Source organism: Notamacropus eugenii, chromosome 1 (genome assembly GCF_028372415.1).
Source record: "Notamacropus eugenii isolate mMacEug1 chromosome 1, mMacEug1.pri_v2, whole genome shotgun sequence".
NCBI classification, from domain to species: Eukaryota; Metazoa; Chordata; class Mammalia; order Diprotodontia; family Macropodidae; genus Notamacropus; species Notamacropus eugenii.
The window spans coordinates 552821803-552842808 of NC_092872.1; the positions used below are offsets into that span (position 1 = coordinate 552821803).

The 21006-nt window shown below is 35.8% G+C and overlaps 1 long non-coding RNA gene across 1 annotated transcript in view; it reads right to left on the minus strand.

The window, feature by feature from the left end:
* Positions 1 to 10547: 10547 nt before the first annotated feature.
* LOC140520381 (uncharacterized) overlaps positions 10548 to 21006 on the minus strand; it is a 188353-nt gene continuing 177894 nt past the window's right edge. Inside the window, exons 5-6 of the long non-coding RNA XR_011972484.1 lie at positions 12440 to 12508; positions 10548 to 10776 (exon numbers count right to left, since the gene is read on the minus strand). This is a non-coding gene — a long non-coding RNA (uncharacterized lncRNA). The remainder of the gene's footprint in view (positions 10777 to 12439; positions 12509 to 21006) is intronic.

Here is a 21006-nt window from a genome sequence, read left to right on the forward strand (position 1 = left end):
TGAAATACTTTTTTATTTTAAGAAATGGTGAATGCGATACTCTCAGAAAAACCTGCAAAGCCCTGCATGGGTTGATGCAGAGTGAAATGCAATTCTTCAAGGGGAAATAGCTATTCTCAGCAATACAGCAATCTAAGACAACCCTGATGGATTTATGATGAAAAATGCTTTCCATCCCCGGAGAAAGAACTGATGGTGCCTGAAAACAGATTGAAGCGTAGTTGGGTTTTTTTACTTTGTTTTTCTTGAGTTTTTTGTTTTCTTTTTTTTTGTTCTTTCACATTGACTATTACAAATATATTTTGCATGACTATTAGATTATACACATGCATAATCTATATTGAATTATTTGCTTTTTCAATGAGGGGGTGGAGAGGGGGAAGGGAGAGAATTTGGAGCTCAAGCTTTTAAAAATGGATGTTAAAATTGTTTTTACATGTTGCTAGGGAAAAATTAAATACTAACTAAATTAATTAATTAAAAATTTTTTGAATAAACCAAAATACTCATTGTAAGTCTTTCTCTGGCAGCAAAGAACTAGAATTAAAATCAATGTTTATCAACTAGGCAATGGCTATCGAATTTGTGGTACATTAATACAATGAAACATTACTTAGTTTTTCATAAACAACGGATATGAAGAATTCAGAGAAGCATATATAAGTAAATATACAGAGCAAAGTAAGTAAAACAAAGGAAAAAACTAAATGCACAAGGACTACAATAATGTAAATAGAAAGAATTTTTAAACAGAAAAGGAAACTAAATATTGTTCAAATGTAAAGAGCAAAATTGTCTCCAGAGAAAGTATGCATAATTTTATTTCTATTTTTTTATGTAAGATGGGAACTACGTGTGTGAAACACTGCTTACACTTCGTAGACTCAGTTGATAGTAAGGTTTGTTTTGCTGAACTGATTCTTTTTCTTTTTTTTTAAATTGTCTGTAATAGTTCACTAGATAAGAGAGAGGGAGAAACCTATTCATATATGTAAGTGATATAAAAATAAAAGTTTTTTCTCTTAAAAAAACATGTATCCTACCCACCCTCCTAACGGAAATGCTACCGCAATTATAACTAAGGAAGGTACAGAAAACTTGACATCTTGGAGCTGGATGGGGGGAAGGGTTTCTGTACAGAAAGAAAAAGGGTCTAGACAGAGGGCTTCTTTGGGTTAGTCCTTTCCTGATGGAGTTAACAGAAGGCAGGAACCCACCTGAAACCCCACACCTAGCCCCTCCAGGAGATGAGGCTGCTCAGCCTCTCTGCTCTGCCAGAAGAAAGCATGTATGTCACACAGTGCTATCCACACAGTGGAAGGAGCAGAGCCAAATGCTGTGGAGGTAAGCCTGGGGCAAGACACTTAGACTGAGAGAAAAACACAGTTGTAGTTGTTGATGTTTCTCAATTACCTTTTGGGGGAATCAATAAGGTTTGAAATTTTTTTCCAGGTCTTTTATATCTTCCCCTCCAAAACCGGTGATTTGGAATGAAGAGAAAATCCAGTGTATCTTATGAACTGGATCTCTTATGTTTTCATCACCCTATGACCTACTCCCATCCCCAATCCCTGGCATGATTATCCTATACTGATATGGCTTCTTTTCCCATATTTGTTTTCTGTGGTGCCATTTTTGATACTTATAAAGTAAGAAAAACTTGTCCTCAATCAAAAGGCTACAACCAAAGACCTAGAAAGACACACGTGGCTTCCAGGCCACAGGTTCTGCACTCCTGGTAGGACTTATTCTGCAGCTTATATCTTTGAGAGTTGCCTTAGTGACCTCCCTGCAATAACACAACAAAAATGTGCCAGTGGCAGCTCTTGAATCTAAATCTTTTTTACACTGAGATTAGCTCTCAGCCAAATGCTATTTTTTGATTAAATTCCGGGGATATCACTAACAATAAAATAGGCCCTGCTAGCAAGGATCTTATCATCTTATGACAACTCTGTAAATACCATAGCTTTAATATGAATTAGAAGGTAATGAGAGAAATTTTTCCGCAGTGCAGTGGAAAGAAAACTGGATTTGGAATGAAAACAGCTGAGTCTTCTTCCATTCATTAACTTGGTGACATTGGGACAGCCAATCCTTTTCTCTGCTCTTCAGGTTACGCATCTATAAAATGCAGTGTTTGGAGTGCATTTTCTCTAATTAAATACAAAGGAGAGCTAAAGGAGCTGAGTCATGGTCAACATTTATTCCAACATCCTCAGGTTACCAAGGAGGAAACTGAGAGAAAGGAAAATCAAGTGATTTGTCTAAAATTACCCAGCTATGACTGATGGCGCTATTACTAGAACACAAGTCTCTTGACTTCTAGGGAAGTTCTTTTCTATCAGCTATGCTGCTTCATGGGAATATGAGGGAATAAGGACCACCTCTGGCTGGGGCTGATAAGAGAAGACTTCCTGGAGCAAACAACACTTTCTCTATGCTTAGAAGGATTAGAAGGAATTTCATGAGAATGATATAGGAGCAAGTTCTAAAATGTTATATTTGTGAACTGTGTCGCCATATTCAAAACTTGTGACTTCTTATATATCCAGGGTCAAATATAAACTCCTATTAGACATTTCAAACTTTTCACAACCTGGTCTCTCCCTAGCTTACCCACCTTCTTATGTATTAGTCCCTGCCATTCTCTCTACAATCTAGCCATGGTGTCCAACTCAAACATGCCTCCTCGTGTCCCAGCTTGTCTTTGTACTGACTGTCCTCCATGTTAAGAATACTCTTTTTCTTGTCTCATCCTTTTATAATTCCTTCTTCCTTCAATACTCAGCTCAAGTGGCACTACCATCTGTAGGAGCCATTTCCCCAGCACACAAGATGTTAGTGTCTTCCTTTCTAAGGTGTCCTCCTATCTACCCCACATGTATCTTCTATGTTTGACACTTTGTCCCCATAAACTTTTTGAGTGCAAGGATTGCTTGTGTTTTTCCTTTGTATCCCTAATATTCAGCATAGTCTTAGGTACATATTAAATACTTAATAAATGCTTACTGATTGATTAGCACCAGCAGTTCTTTGCCTGTTTACATCAGGAGCAGGGAGCCAGTTTGCCCCTGACTGAGGGAAAACTCAGCTATAGTAGGACCAAAAAGAAAAATATGATAGCTTAAATGAAAACTATTCTTCTATAAGTCTCCTGAAATGACAGCTAAATTGAGGCAATCACACCAAGGACAGGAAACAAGATCTAACAGAAATGCAAAGCAAAAAAGAAAAAAAATATTGATCACCTTTTAGAAATAATATCAGGAGAATGTAGCTATGAGAAAAATAGGAAAAGGGAGCTATTCATCAAAAGGAGAGGAGTGAGAGAGAGATAGAGAAAGAGAAGTAAAAAGGGTGGAGGAAAAGACAAAAGAAAAAATAACATGACAGGAGGAAAGAAAGAAGGATAGAGAGACCGAAAGAAAGAAAAAGAAATGAGAGAGGCAGAGACAGCAAGAGAATGAGAAGAGAGAAAAAGGAATGACTGCAGGCATTTGGGATCGTGCTGAAAGAAACTCATAAGTAAAAGCTTCTTTTAAAATATTGGAGTTCCTCCATATGGAAAGCTTGAGGAGAAAAAGAGAAAAAAATTAAATTAAAGCTTTTGAAAGTGTATTATAGTTTTATCTCTTCAGCGCTTAGATTTCAGAAATAATATAATCCTATAGAAAATATGCTGCCAGAGTATTTTATCTCATGGCACCCTGACAGAAAGGAACGGAATGATGTCAAAAAAGCTTATATAACAGTTTTGTTTTATTCATTTACATAAATCACATTTACCGTAGGTGTTTTATTCAAAATAAAGTTTGGGAAAAATAAATTGAACAGATGAACCTAAGCAAACCTGGTGATTTTTTCATGAGTAGTGTTTGATGATAAAAGCATAAAAGCATAATGTGGTATCGTTTCACCAAGGCACAATATGGATCACCCATATGGAGCAGAAGTTGATAATACTGCAAAGAAGCAAAAATAAACAGAACAGATGTACTTGTAAAATCAAGTCTGCACCCACCCCTGAGTACCTGCCTCTGACTGGGGGAGATGCTGCAAAATCTCTCAGCTGGCTCTGACCCACCTTCTCGCTGAAACACTAGGGAAGCTGGAGATTGTAGAATATGTCTCCTGAACCAAAACAGATTGCCATCCCCTAAAGGAGATGGAGTGAATAGACACTGTGGGGGACCACACTGGAACAAGATTTGCCATAGAGCAGAATTAAGTCTGAGAAAAGTTTGTCTGGGACCCTATCCAAAGTGTGGAGTGGCAGGATGCACCTTCATTCTGAGAACAGGTTACCTCTAAATTTGTCGCATAGTATGGGCTCCAAGGTGAGTTGTGGCTAAACTGAGCATCCAGTGTAGAATCATTACAAAGAAAATGCTTTTAGTTTTATAAAAATTCGGGAAATTGGTAGGATATTTCTTATTACAGCTGTTGCAAGATAAACTAGCCCCTGCATTATACATTGGAAAGACCATTGCTTTTCCAAACAGAGGACCCCTTTACTTTATTCTTTTTGTGGCCTTTGGCAAGTCATGTAATCTCTCTGGTCTCAGTTTCTTCACCTGTAAAAGGAGGCAGTTGGACTAGCTGGCTTCTCATAAGTCTCTTCCAGTTCTATGTTCTATATTCTAGTTCTATGATCCTATGACTAATTCCATTGCATGTATGAAGTGGTGGAAAGAAAGCAGGACCTGAATTTGGAAAACTGGGCTCAAGTCCTCTCTCCAAGTCCAAAGTTTATTATCTGTATGACCTGAGAAAAAATATTTCACTCTTCTGGACCTCAGTTACCCCATCCATAAAAAGAGTTGTTTGGAGGAAGTATGATCACATGAAAACATCATTGGATCTGGATACAATCGATCTAGGATGAAACTGAACCTACTACTTTCTAGTGTTGTGATCCTAAACAACTCACTTAATCTCTCTAAGCCCTTGTTTCCGGAACTATAAAATTAGAGTATTGGACTAATTTATTTCTAAGAACTCTTGTAGCTCTAATTTAATACTCAATTAGTCCAATAACCTTTTCTTACATTATTCTTCCAACTCTAATCTTATGATCATAGCTTCTCAAAAGGAAGGGTCCTCAACTGAATGCATTGTAAACCTAATTAAACTTGATGTCAGAATACCTGGATTTGTAAAAATAAAATGAGATGTTTTCAAAGGATTTGTAAACCTTAAAAACAATATATAAATGCTAGTTATTATTATTACTATTATTGATATCATTCTTATATATGTAAAATGACATCTAAGGTATTTTTCAGTTTCTAATCTATGACTTTATGATCCTGGGTATGCATTTTGATTATTCTCTTGTCATCACTAAAAGGTACACTCAATGAATTAAACGCTATAAATCATATCAGTTCAAGTTCCTTGAAGCATAAAGGGGCAAACTGAAATTCTATGGAAATGCTGGGATTTTCTTTTCATTGTGTATTTCTCTTCTTATTCCCTATCTTCAATAATGGACAACTAGGTGGCGCAGTGGATAGAGTGCTATGCCTAGAGCTAGGAGGACTCATCCTCCTGAGTTCAAATCTGGCCTCAGACACTTACTAGTTACGTGACCCTGACCAAGTCACTTAACTCCGTTTGCCTCAGTATCCTTACCTGTAAAATGAACTAGAGAAGCAAATGACAAACCGCTTCAGTATTTTTACCAAGGAAAATTCCAAATAGGACCACAAAGAATCAGATACAACTAAACAACAATAAAATCACCAATAATCACTTATTAATACCTTTTGACTGTACACCACCATCATTTCCAGATATGTTACCTCCTACCTCTATACTCTCCCTCACCCACATTCACACAAGGGCCTATTCTGGTAACAAAAAGAAACAGGTAAATAAAACCACTTAGTCTGACTAAATAAACTGTATTCTACACATGTGGTCTACACCTTTTTTCTGAAAGAAAAGACGTGCATTTCCTCATCTGATCTTCAGTGTCATTTTGAAGCACATTGGAAATCAGATTAAAGTCTTTTTATTTTCACTGTTATAGCCACAACATGGAAGAAATGAGATAGAGTGAATAAAGATGTGCCAAGAAAAACTGAGGTTCCAGTCCTTAATCTGACAAGTCCTGATACTAGCTGCCTGATTCTGTACAAGATTTTTCAGAACTCTAGAAAACTAAGGCTTGTAATGGTAATTTGAATTGGAAAATCTTTCCTATTGATTAATAGACCCATTAAGTCATATGGAGCCTATGGTGGGAGGAGTTTGCTGAATGGGTGGAACAGGAAAGGCAGAGCTAGAGCAGAGCTGAGAGGAAGTTAGTCTTGAGAGCAGTCAGATCTAGGAAGGATGCAGGCACTTTGGGGCTTGTGATTTTGTTTAAGGGGAACTGCTTCTGATTTGTTTAATGGACCTGGTTTGTGGGAAGCCTAGCAGGGGGAAGGCTTGGGGATGGTGCTGTGCTCTGCATTGTTATTATGTTTATATTTTTGTTGCTGTGATGGATTTGGCTTTTTGGTGTCTGAATAAAGGTTTTGGTTCTGCCTTTCATGTGGAGAGTCTGTGGTATTTCAAGATTCTGAATTGCACCGTGATATTCATGGATGCCATGGGTACTATGAATATTGCATTGGTGCTACAAGGCTACAAATACAGAATCTTAACCAATCCAGAAGAGTAGAAGTTTGTCATCAATTACTTATTACACCAATAAAATCACAATGAAATCAGTTTCCTCCCTATTCCCTTTGTGGGTATTGTCCTGGTTCTATTTATTTCATTATTATTCTATGAATCTTCTCATAGTTGTACATTTCTTATTTATAGTTATTATGGAGCAGTAATATTCCATTATGATCATATATCTTATTTTTTTCAGTGATTCCTCAATCAGTGGTCATTTGCTTCAATTCCAGTTTTTGCAGTTGTTTTTGCTACCACAAAAATACTGTTATAAAATTTTTCCACCTATAAAATGTTTCTTTTTTGACCCATTAGGGTTTGAGTCCATTATTGTGGTCTTTCTTCATTTCTTTAATATATTATTATGTAATATAAAAGCAAGAACAGTCTGTTAACAGACAGTTATTAAACACCCATTATATTCCAGACACTATGCTGGAGATATACATGCAAAGCAGATCAAGAAGGATAAAATCCAAGAAAGTAAACACTTGCACAGAACCTATGAAGAAATTTAAATCAAAAGAAAAAATACTCTTAAGTCAAAAGAAAAAAAATACTTTGTTTTCCCCTTGGAAAGACAGATTTTTTCATAATAATTCTGATACCATGGTCAACATCTGGAATTCACCATACATGACCTCTGATATAATAAAGTAGCCATCCATCTGCTGCCTTCCCAAAACAGAGAAGAATAGAGTCCCACATCCCACACACTCCAGCTGTCCCCAGCAGCCAGTGCTGTTTTTTTTTCTAAAAATAAAATAAAGTAAAATAAAATGACTTTCCCAATCAAGAGAGAGTTTGGGTAAGAAACAGTGATGATTGTGATAGATATCACTGTTTAAAGAGAGTTGTGAAGTTTTATAAACAGAATATAAAAGCCATTCTTTCATAGAGATGGCTTCGCTGAGGAAAAAAAGCTGAAAAGCTTATCAATATTTTAGTTATAGGATGAAATATGCCCTTAAATTTTTCTGAAGGAGGTAATTCTTGAGTACTATGGAGCTCTGGAGTACATAGATTAAAGACTGGTTTTCTCCAATAATGAATAAATTATAAGTCCCACTTTTACCTCATTATTGTAAGTTCCACAAATGTGTGTGAATTAAATTTTAGAATATATCTAAATGAAAGCATGAACCTTGTAGTTATTTATAGATACATAGGCTCTAGAGATTTCAGCAAATATATGTTCCATGAAACATTCTTTAAACTCTCTCCTTCTCCTACACACTCTAGTTGTCACTGGCTTTCTCTTTCAGACAACACAGAGTTGTTATTTTTGTACTTTTGAAATGCTTTGATTGGATTATACTGTATATTAATGCTATATATAACATTAATTGGGTTGTACTGTATATTAATGTTCTATTACATTAATTGTTCTCATTGTCTTAAAAGATTGTAAGATTGATGGAAGTGTACATCTTATATAAAACATTCTATTTAAAGAAGTATTGAGAATAGTTGTATATATGTGTAAATATATACATTTAATAATAATAATAATAACAGAAATTTATTATTACTGTTCAGAGAAAATAGTGACTTCAGAATTCAAAGTGTTAGAAACTAATGTTGAGAATTATTATTGCATATAACCAGGAAATAAGAAACACATGTAATGGGGTATAGAAATTTATCTTGCCCTACAAGAAAAGAGAGAAGATGAGGATAAGGGAAGAGTGGGGTGTGATAGAAGGGAGGGCTCATTGAGGGAAGGGGTAATCAGAATGCAAGGTATTATGGGATGGGAGGAGGGGAGAGATGGGAAGAAAAATTGGACATGTTACAAGGTGATGTAAAAGCAATTAGTATTAAAACAATTGGCTGAATTAATTACTGAGACTAAATCAGAGACGTCTTTAGTTTGGGGAGAAGAATTTTAGTTTAAGTTTCCTAGAGGCAGGTAACTTTGTGTAAAATTTGGCATTGATGGAAAAGTTAAGGTTTTAATGATAAATTTGATTTTATGATTGTTATTTAAGCAGAACTAGAACATGTATAGAAAGGCATGTAAGCCACTTAAGACTTGCCTCAAAAGATGTTCTTTAGCCAATGTGAAATTATAGTCATATCTGAAACCTGGTTATTGAAGCTTGCTATTTTAAGATGCTATGGAACTATTAACAGACTGTTCTTATGAGTCTAAATCCAGGCATGGATAGCAAGAAAGGAGGTCTGAGCCTCCAGTCCATGATGCCAGTAAGCCTGTGAGATGCTGGTAAGAACTAAAAAAGGTGACCTCATGGGAAGGGTGGGAGAGCAGCTGTTCAGCCTGGGCTGAGGTAGGATTCTCCTGACTCAGTTTCCCCACTGACATCTGGCAGACTTTAAGCCTCACTGAATGCAAGTTGACAATCTACTCATGCCTGGAACTGACATGAAGCTGGGGAGATATTGTTTCCCTACAATGTTCCTACTCTTAGTGGCAACTTCATATAGTCAAAAGCTTTGTAAGCTTAATACCAGATCTAGGGGAACATCCAAGGTTAAGTCTAAAATTAGGCTATTAGGCTTAGGACTTTAGACCAACAACAATAAGTTAGGGTCCTTTACTTCTTAGTAATAATGTGGAGACAATTAGGTCAAGGGCTTGTGAAGATAGCATACATAGTTATCATTTGTGTCTCAGCTGGTTAATGTTTAGAAAAAAAAAATCCGTTTCTGGTCTATATTGTAAATGCTTTAAAAGTATCACCTGACCAAAAGTTGGAATTGTTTTATGTTATATGAACTGTGTTAAAATATGAAAAATTTTTAAAAAAAGAAAATAGTTTCTTCCCTTACAATAGCACATTTTAGAGCAGTCACTCTCCAACTTGTTGTTACAGGAACTTCAGGTGCCATAGATATATTTTCTTACCAAATTCTAGAGCCTTAATTCAATTCAAAGGAGCTAATGATTAATAGAGTATATTGTTTTCCATATGCTCACACCTCACCTCTATACATAGTATTTTTTTTCTTATTATAGAATATAATATACTATACAATTTAAAGTGATAGCAATCCAGCACTTTTTGTAGCAGCAAAGAACTGGTATAAAATAGTCATCCATTATGGAATGGCTAAACAAATTGTAATACATGAGCACGACGTAATACTACTCTGTTGTTCGGAGCAGTGAATATGAAAATAAAACAGAAAAGCATGGGAAGACTTAAATGAACTGATTCAAAGTGAAGTAAGCACAATGGAGGAAACAACAAATACAATAACTACAGAGATGTAAATAATAAGAACATCAAAAAAAGATTAAACTGAATACTGAAATTAAAATGATAAAGCTTGACCAAGAAAAGTGAATGAGAAAAATATTTTTTCCAGAATTGGGAGATTTGGAGTTTTGAATATTTATATAATGTTAAAGTTAGTTGATGTGCTGGTTTGTTTTACTAAAATCCTTTTTTGGTTGTTTTTTTTTTCTTTGTCAAGGAATATTTTCTTGGAGAAAGGAGGAAAAAGAGTAGACTTGGAAATTATGGTGATGAAAAGAAAAAAAATTGAAGTGGAAACCCCTAATGCTTTTCCCCTCCTCCTATGGTATTGTTGAATTAACACATTCATTTTTCAATCATTCATATATACATTCATTTAGTTAATGTTTATAAATGTCTATTGTACACAAAGCATTATGTCAGATAGCAGGGGACATATAAGTCATGATTCATTTCTCCATGGAGCTTACAATTTAGTAAAAAAAAAAAAAAAAAGCATACACACACATCACCCATAACCCATAAAAAGTTTCAAGTATCCATACAAGAAGGGCAAAATCAAATATTAGGTGAGGTCTGATTGGGGGAGGCAAGGAATTTGATGTATAGGACAGGAAGGCCATAATAAAGTTCAGTAGGTTCAGGATCACTTGAGCTTTGAAGCTAACAATAAATAGCACAGTTCTTTGCTTAATGTCAGGAAGAGCTATTTTGGCAGGATAAACCATAATGAATTGGAATAAATCTGACCTGGTTTCCAGGTCTGACACCAGACATTTTTTTAATATATTAAACATCTTACCTGTATAGAGCATGCTTGTTTTTACTGGAGAAGATTCCAAGGTGAGAAAAATCATGATGCTTCTCTTTATATTACCTGTAATGAATTCAGTCTCTCAGTAAGGAAAAAAATACATCATATTAGGTACTAAAGGACACAAAAAAGAAAATAAAGGTAATCTCTGCCCTCCATGAGTTCACAATTTAATGGGGGAGACAACAAGGAAACAAATAAGTACAAGTGAAATAAATACAGGAAAAATAGGAAGTAATTAAAAGGAATGTGCTAGAAATAAGAGACATTGGGAAACACTTTTTGCAGAAAATGGAATTTTAGTTGAGATGTAAAGGAAACCAGGGAAACCAGTAGGTAGAGATGGGAAGGGAGAGAGGATCTTAGTTTCCATGGACATCCAAAGAAAATGCCTGGAGTCTAGAGGTAAAAAGCTACAGGCAAAGAGGCCAGTGTCACTGGATCAAAGAGTATGTGGTAGGGAATGAGGTAAAAGATGATTAGAAATGTAGGAGAGGGCCATGTTTTGAAGGGCTTTGAAGGCCAAAAAAGATGATTATGTGTTTGATCCTAAAGATGATATTGTGCTAGATAAATGGGCAGTGGGGGAAACATTTGACATGATTGGACCTAATCTTTAGGGAAATCATTTTGGTGGCTGAATGAAGGATGAATTGGAGAGTGGAGTGGCTTGTGACAAGCACACCCACCAACAAACTACTGTAATATTACAGATGTGAGATGATGAGTGACTGCGCCAGTATAGTGGTACTATCAGAGGAAAAGGGAGACGTTTAAAAGAAGTGTTGCAGATGTGAAATCTATAAGCCTTGGCAATAGACTGGATATGGGTAAGGTAGAGTAGGGTAGTGAGAGATAGTGAGCAGTCCAGGATGACTCCTAGATTATAAGCCTAAGGTACAGGGAGGGTAATGTCACCCTCTATAGTAACTGGAAAGTTAACAGGGTAGAGCTTAGAAAGAAAAATAACCTATTCAGTTTTGGACATGTTTACCTTAAGACGTTTACTGGATATCCAATTCAAGATGTTCTAAAAGTCAGCTGGAGATGTGAAACTGAAGATCAGCAGAGATGTTAGGGCAGGATAGGTAGTTTTGAGAATCATCAGCATAAAAATGGTAATTAAATTCATGGAAGCTGATAAGATCACCACGTGTAGCACTATATAAGAAGAGAATGGTGCCCAGGAGAGAACCCTGTTAGATACATATGGTTAGAGAGTGTAATCTGGATGAAGATGTAGCAAAAGAGACTGAGGAGTGGTCTGATAGGTAGGAGAAGAACCAGGGAGAGTGGTATCCCCAAAACTTAGAGAAAAGAGAATATAAAGGAGAACTCAATAAACAATGTCAAACATTTCAGAGAGCTCAAGGAGAGAGACTCTATAGAAAAGGCCATAGATATGGCAATTGAGAGATCATTATTAATTTTGTAGAGATCAGTTTTGGTAGAATAATGAGGAGAATTTTGAACTAAGTTAAAATGGGTTATACATAACAGCTGTTCTAGATTTTAAAAACTCATGATTTTATAAATTTATAATATTTTATAGATATATTATATTATATTAATGAATAACATATTATTTATATTATATATGATATGTAATTATTATATATAATATATATTATGAGGAAGCCCTCATGTGGAATCAGTGTCAGAAGTGGAAGAATCATAGATAATCTAGTCCAGCTGGTATGAAAACTTCTTCTATAAGATTACTCACAAATTGTTACCCAAACTCTCTTCTACAAAATTACTCAAAAGTTGTCTTCCAACCTTTGCAGGACAGCACCTGGGAAAGAGAACAGCTCTGTGTTGAGATAATTCAACTGACATTCAGACCACTCCAACCACTGGAAAGTTTTTCTTTCCTTTCATCAAGCTGAAATTTGTCCTTTTGTAACTTCCCTCATCTGCTCCCTGATATATTCTGAAGAAAAAAAATATAAATATAAATATACATACACATACATACATATATATCTCCTGAATAAAAACTAAGAACCGTCCTAATGCCACTTCCACTTGTAAATGATAAATACATCTCCTCTTTACTGGTAAAGAAATTGATAACATCCTTTATTGTTTTATGTGTGTGGTTTTTCATCTACTGTTCTTCCTTTGCCCTTAGATTTTTAGTTTTACTCACCTCAAGTTCTAGATCTTAGAACAAAGGACCTTCAAAGATAGCAGGATTTTGGAGATGGATTCATTCATCTTCATGGTAAACCTTTCCTGTGACCAGAGAATGACTTTCATACTAAAGCATCTTCTGTTAAGTTTATTTTTTTAAAGACATAGGAGGAAACAATCATTTTAACCCAGCATACCTAGATATAGTAGCGTTCAGAGTAAACAGTTGAGTAGTGATCCTCCAGAATCTCCAAAATTAGTACTAGAAATTAATAAGTGGTTTCATTTCATTGATTCTCTTTTGAAAATGGATAGTCAAGTCCTTCAGGCAGGAGCTCTAAAATCTCATAGAAAAAAAGACTTAATGATTTAAAAATAACAATATGGTTGCTTGGTTATTGATTGAACTGATACCAAGCAAGCCACTTATAGCCTCTGGTCTTTGCTTCTAAAGGGATGACTGTTAGCAGATGCTTAAATAAGCCACTTTTTCACACAAAAGCTTTAGTAGTACTGCATTAAATTCAAAGTACTGTGCATGGATGTACATTATAGTCAGAGTTCTGAGTTTGTGTTTCTGCTGAAGTATGTTAGAAAATTAGCATGTACTATTATTGTATCCCCCTGGCTAGAGACATGCATTGCAGTCACTAAAGACTGCAAAGGAAACTGATAACGATCAATTTGTAAACTAGAATGACCATTATGTTTATAGTAGAAAAGCCACCAGTCAAGAAGACCTGGACTTTAATCCCTCATATTGAATTCCACCCTAATTAAGTGTATGACAATGGGTTTGCTACCTCACTTTTCTTATAAAAGGGGAAAAATAGTATTTTCATAATTACCTCACAAAGTTGTTTGGGGAAAGCATTTTGTGTACCTTTAAAAACCAGGTAAATGTAAATTATTAGTATCTTCAATAACTACATTTAATTCATTTTCTCTCTTATAAATTTAGTTCTTAGGATCTAATAATTCTACTTCCACATTCTCTCTCATATCAATTCCTAATTCGGAATTCCCATGGATATTCCCTTCTATGGGTCTACATGGATTATTATAAGAGATTCATAATATATCTTCCCTTTTCCATTATATTCTCTTTCATCCTTCATAATAATTAATTATCCTTATATGGATATGAGATGATGCCTGTTTCAGATGTGTATGATTTCATCATTGAGATAGAGAGAGACAAGGAAAGCTATAAGAGAAAACTGAGAATGTAGGCCTCAGACAAAAGATGCTCAGAGTGAAAGTGATCAAAGTATGCTGTTTCGAGCTTGTTTACATGCTACTGAAATGAGGATTTTGAGGTTGATAGCTGGGAAAGTCTAATACATGAAACTGTTTAGTAACTATGAAACAAGCATGTATTGCCTAATTGTAACTTAGTTGAAAGAAATGTGCACTTTAGTTTTTTGACATGAGCTAGAGGTGAGTCATATCATTCAAGAAAAACTGCTTGGGAAAATAACTATTGGTCTAGGTCTCCTGGGAGCCAAGATGGTGGAGTAAGCAGCAAATCACTGTAACTCTTTCATATTAACCCCCAAAGAACCATAAAATAGCACCCAAAGATAAATCATGGTACATCAGAAGCAGCAAAAAGATGGGGCAAAACAATATTTTAGCCCCCAAAACTTGTGAGATCAGCAAGAAAAGTCTGTCCTTCTTGGGTAAAAGGGGAGTGCATTCCAGGACAGGAAGTGACCCAGCATACCAACAACAAGCCCCACCTCAGCATAATAGTATGAAATCCTGAGCTCCAGTGTGGTGGAGCAGGCAAATGCCAATACCAGGACCCCCACCCCCCATCACCATGTGCCTTGGCATAGCCATGGGGACCAGCAGACTACAGCTTCAGTGTAGTCACAGGCAAATGGGCATCCTATAGCATAGCAAGAAAGTAGGTCAAACCACTACATGCTTAAATATAACCTCTGGGAAGCACCAGGCCTCAGTACATACCAGACATTACCACTAGGACCACAGTTCGACACCACATAAACTGTCAGACCCCTGCAACCTCCAGCAGTGCCAGCTACTCTACACCCCCACCACACCCCATCAGCACAGCACCAGACACAAAGATCCCCCAGGGACCCCAGGGCAACATAGGGTAAACAGATAGAACCTGTGGCCACTGGCACAAGAAGCCTGAGACAGTGCCCTGGATGTGGAGTTCAAATTTAAAAAAAAAAAATGGAAAAGGATAAAAATAGCAAAAAAATAATAATCTGACTATAGGAAGTTATTATGGTGACAGGGAAGACCAAGACACAAACTCAAAAGACACAGCCATGCTAAAACATCTATGGGCAAAACCTCAAGTGTAAATGGGAAGTGATCTCAACCCCAGAAAGAACTCATGGAAAAGTTCAAAAAGGAGCTTAAAAATCAAGTAAGAGAGGTAGAAGAAAAACTGGTAAAAGAAGTAAGAATGTTGCAAGAGAATTATGAAAAAAAAAAAAAGAATCAATGGCTTGGAAAATTTCCTAAAAAGTAGAATTGACCAAATGGAAAAGGAAATACAAAAATCCAATGAGGAAAACAATTCCTTAAAGAGTATGATTGGTCAAATGGAAAAGAAAGTACCAAAGCTAATTGAAGAAAACAATACCTTAAAAGTTAGAATTGGTCAAATGAAAGCCAAAGACTCTACAAGACATCAAAAATCAATCAAAACAAATTTAAAAGAATGAAAAAAAAATGGAAGAAAATGTAAAATACCTGATGGGAAAAACAACTGACCTAGAAATTAGGTCCAGGAGAGACAATACCAGCATCATTGAACTACCTGAAATGCATAATCAAAAGGAGAACCTGAACAGTATCTTTCTAGAAATTATCAAGGGAAACTACCCTAATGTCCTGGAACCAGAGGGGAAAATAGATCTTGAAAGAATTCACAGATTGCCTTGGGAGAGAGACTGAAAAATAAAATTCCAAGGAATGTTATAGCCAAATTCCAGAAATATCAGGTCTAGGGAAAATACTGCAAGTGGCCAGAAAGAAACAATTCAAATATCAGGGAGTCACAATCAGGACTTAGCAGCTACAATTTTAAAGGATCAAAGGTCATGCAATATGATACTCCAGAAAGTAAAAGAGCTAGGACTACAGTAAAGAATCACTTACCCAGCAATAATTAAACATAATACATGAATGGGAAAAAAAGATTATTTAATGAGTTAGAAGGACTTCAAACTTTCTTAAGGAGAAGAACAGAAGTAAATGAAAAATTTGACCTCCAATATGAAGATCCAAGAGAAGCCTAAACTGTAAAAGGGAAAAGAAAACATAAGCGATTTAATAGAGCTCAAATATATACATTCCTTCATAGGAAGTTGATACCTATAACTCTTTAAAATTGCATCACTAATAATGCAACTAAAAATAATATACATAGAGAGAGGGTAAGGATACAATGAAAATTTGAGAGACTGAAATTAAAAGGTACAGTGGGTACAGAAGGAAGGGGGGGTAGAATGGGTAAATTATTTTACATGAAGAGTTGTGAAGGATCTATTACAGTGGAGGGTATGATGGGAATTTGTGTGATGAGCATCACTTGAACCATACTCTCATCAGTGTTGTCTCAAAGAGGGAATCATATACACAGTTAATTGAATATAGAAATCTATCTTATCTGACAGGGAAGCAGGAAGGGTGGGGATCAAGTAATGAAGAGGTGGAGACTGGCAGAAGAGAAAGCAAATTACGGGAGGTGGTAGACAGAAACAAAGCACTGGTCAGGAGGCAAATGGCAAGAAGAGAGGGCAGACAGGAGGAAGAACAGGATGGAGGGAAATACATAGGCAGTACTTATAACTGTAATGTAAATGCGATGAACTCTCCCATAAAATGGAAGTAGATATTAGAGTGGATCAAAAATCAGAATCCTACAATATGTTATTTATAAGAAATACACTTAAAACAGAGAGGCAGAATCCATTATACTTCAATTGAAGCAGAAAAAAAAAACATAGGTAGCAATCCTGATCTCAGACAAAATGAAAGCAGAAATAGACCTAATTAAAAGAGATAAGGAGGAAACTACATCTTGCTCAGAGTACCATACACAATGATGTAATATCAATACTAAACATATATGCACTAAGTGTTATAGAATCAAATTCTTAAAGGAGAATTAAGGGAGTTACAGGTAGAAATAGCAAAACTCTACTAGAGGGACACCTCAACTTTCCCCTCTCAGAACTTCATAAATCCAACAACAAAACATAAATAATAAAGAAGCTTAGGAGGTAAACAGAATATTAGAAAATTTAGAGATGACAGATCTTTCCATGACTTAGATATAAAGGGTGAGACCTTAAGCAAATAGAAAAGCAAGGTATAATCTATATGTCAGATCTATGGGAAAGGTAAGGATTCATGACCAAAGAAGAGATAAAGAACATTAAAAAATATAAAGTAATTATATTAACTTTTTTTAAAAAAGCTTTTGTACAAACAAAACCAAGGGAACTAAAATTAGAAAGAAAGTAAAAAGAAGAGAAACAATATTTACAGCAAGTGTCTCTGATAAAGGCCTAATTTCTCAAATGTATAGAACACTGAATTAAATTTACAAGAATACTGGCCATTCTCCAATTGATAAATGGTCAAAGGTTATGAATAAACAGTTTTCAGCTGAAGAAATCAAAGCTCTCTATAGGCATACGAAGAAGTGCTATAAATCACTTTTAATTTGAGAAATACAAATTGAAACAATTCTGAGGTACCACCTCACATCTATCAGATTGGCTAACATGACAGAAAAGGAAAATGATAAGTGCTGGAAAAGATGTGGGGAAATTGGGACAATAATACACTGTTGGGGGAGTTGTGAACTGATCCAATTATTCTGGAGAGCAATTTGAAACTATGCCCAAAAGGCAACCAAACTGTGCATACCCTTTGTTCAAGAAATAACACTATGAGTTCTATACCCCAAACAGATCATAAAAAAGGGGAAAAGACCTACATATGCAAAAATATTTATAATAGCTCTTTCTGTGGCTGCAAAATATTGAGAATCAAGAGTATGCTGATCAGTTGGAGAATGGCTGAACAAGCTGTAGTATATGAATAAAATGGAATACTATTGTGCAATAAAAAAATGAATAGTCAGATTTCAGGAAAAACCTGGAAAGAATTGTATGAACTAATGTAAAGTGAAATGAGCAGAACCAGGAAAACACTGCACACAGTATCAGAAATATTGTGTAATGATCAGTTATGAATGATTCATCTCTTTCAGCAACACAATGATCCAAGAAGAATATAAAGGACTTATCTAAATGCTAACCATGTCCATATAAAGAACTAGTGGATGTTAAATGCACTTTGTTTTTTTCTCATTTTTTAAAATATTTCTTCTTTCACAACTGTGACTAATATGGGAATATTTTTACCTGTTAGCACATGCATAAACGATATCAAACTGCCAACCATTTTCAGAACAGGGAAGGAAAGGGAAGGAGGGAGAAAAATTTGGAATTCAAAATCTTATAAAAAAATGAATGCCAAAAATTGTCTTGATATGTTATCATCACAATGTCAGGGAAAAGGGTCATTCTTATCATGCCATGGACCTGTCCTCCTTTCCTATCGTACATTTCCCTGCTACCATCCTTTACTCCAGTTCTTCCAAGCCCAATTTTTCTATGTGTTACAGCCTAGTTACATATATTTTGTTTCTCTACTCTCTCTGTGTAATTACTTAATTGAAATTACTAAATAATAATTGTTTTACTAAATAGTAATTCTTTAACCCAGGAACCCTGAGGATCTTCTCTTCTCAGTCTGATTTTTTTTTTTTTTTATTAAACAGATCATCCCTTGAGTAATTACTTAAAAAAGACTATTCATTGAATGGGTGTATCTCACTCAAAGTGAGAATGCCATAGGACCTTAACCTGAAAGGGCCAAGGTCTCACCTTGCATCCTGGGCCATCTCCAGTCGTCCTGATGAATATCAGGTCACTGGACCCAGAAGTCTCAGGAGAAGAAAGTGAAGTTGGTGACCTTTCACAAATCAAATCAAAGTCAACTACAAGTCATGTCATCATCTTGATGTCATGATCCTCTTCAAGAATGAAAGACAAACACAACAACAACAATATGTAACTGAGGAAAAAAAGGTAAAATACTATTCAAAGGGCAAACAAAGGTAGTACTGGTCAAGATCAATCTCTCTGTGGGTTAGAAGAGATCTCTTATTTGACTATGTGAAGATTTCTTAAAGCAGGGACCATGACAGACCTCCAGATAGGTAGGTACAGAGTGGGCCACATTATATTTTGGAAAACAACTTACCTTAGAGCTCAGAGAAGGCTGAGCTAGGAGCTGAGCTGATCAGAGTAGATTTTATGCTTAGAGAAGACCTACATTTGGAATAGCTCAAAGCTTAGTAAATAGTTGAGCTTGAAGTAGAGTTAAACAGTCTTTAGAACTTCAGAAAAGAAAAAAAACTATGAAGAGCTGAGCAGAGAACCAAGAACCCAGGAGAGACATCTGGTCTCAAAGCAGATATTAGAGTTTACATTGTTGTCTACCACAGGGAGATAGAAAATTTTCAGTACTAAATCAAGAGAACAGACTTTAAAAAGTTCCACAAATGCATACTTAAAGTTTGTTTTGCTGCTCCATTAGCCCAGTAGAGAAGGAGCCCCAACCTGCAGGATAGTCAAGTGACCTTTGAGGAAGAACAACCCCATCTATCAATGAATAAGTTGCACAGGATTTTCCTGGGGGAGACACAACATCAAGCCCTGAATTTTCCCAGACACTTATGATTCCCATTCTTTGCCCTCCTTTCCTTGGTTCTGTATATTATGATTCATGTACTCCATGGACACTGTGCACTGGTTTCTGATTTGTTAAATGGATACCAATAGGGTATCTGAAACTACAGTGGTAAGAAGAGCAGAACTCTCCTGGCAAAGGATAATTTTTGAGATATTGAAAGTGATTTGTAGAGAGGTGGCTCCTCTTTCTAGGAACCCTTTATTTGCAGGTTGAGTAATCAACCCAGTCCAGAGAGAAAGAGTAGCGGTACCACACTCACTCATGTGTTATAAATACATGTGTCCATATAGCTCATCTCCTTGAAGAGTCTTTGAAAATTGAAAGCCAAGTTTAAACTCCTTTCACTTCATTCAAAGCTTTCTACAATTTGTTTTCATCCTAACTTTTCATCCTCATTTCACACTACTGCACATGCATAGTCTACATTCAAGATTACTATGGATAGTCTCTATTTTCCAAATGAATTATTTGATTTTCTTATCCCATTGTTGCAGTAAGCACATACAACATATACAGAGGGGCCTGCTATCATAGGTTCGTAGGTCAGCATTCATAAAAGAAAGTAACTTTCAAGGGATTAGCAATCACTTCAATCAAACACATGTATCATTCTTTTAACCAAGTACATATATCATTCAGTTAGTTCAGGGAGCACCCTGAATTTCAAAGAAAATACAGAGAAATCAAAAGATCAACAGCCATGGCTTCATCTGCCTGAATTCAACAGACAATTGGATCCCAACTTTCTGACCATAGTTACCAGAGAGGGAAGCACGACATCTGGGTTCTCAAAGCCAGGGGCTCATTAGTGGCTTACCAGAGAACTTATCTGTCACTCAAACCTTCTTACCAAAAACTAAACCCCAAAATAAAACCTCACCCTCAGAATATTTATACCTTTCTTAGAGCCAGAGGGCATCCCAACCCTTGAGAACCAGTGCCTCATTAACAAAAGCTGTGGGTGTTCCTACAAATCTTCCCTAATCAGACTCCCCTTAATGGGCAGGCCCATTAATGAGTGGGGAAGACCTTTAATCACATTAACAACACAAATACATATACTGTTTCTAGTAAAAAAACAAAGAAACTCTTGTTGCTGTATTTTACTCCTAATAAAGACTCTTGATTGATAAAGGCAAGATTCAATCAGACACTTAATTATACTAAAACAAAAACAGCAAAACATCCTATTTTGATTGCCATTATGCCCATGTATACTCATATTCTTCCTAATAATATCTTTCATTATCTTTAGCTGTTAGGTTCCTTATCCTTTAAAGCCCCACACAAATGCTACTTTCGGAGTCTCTCCTTCTATCTCCAATTACAATATTATCC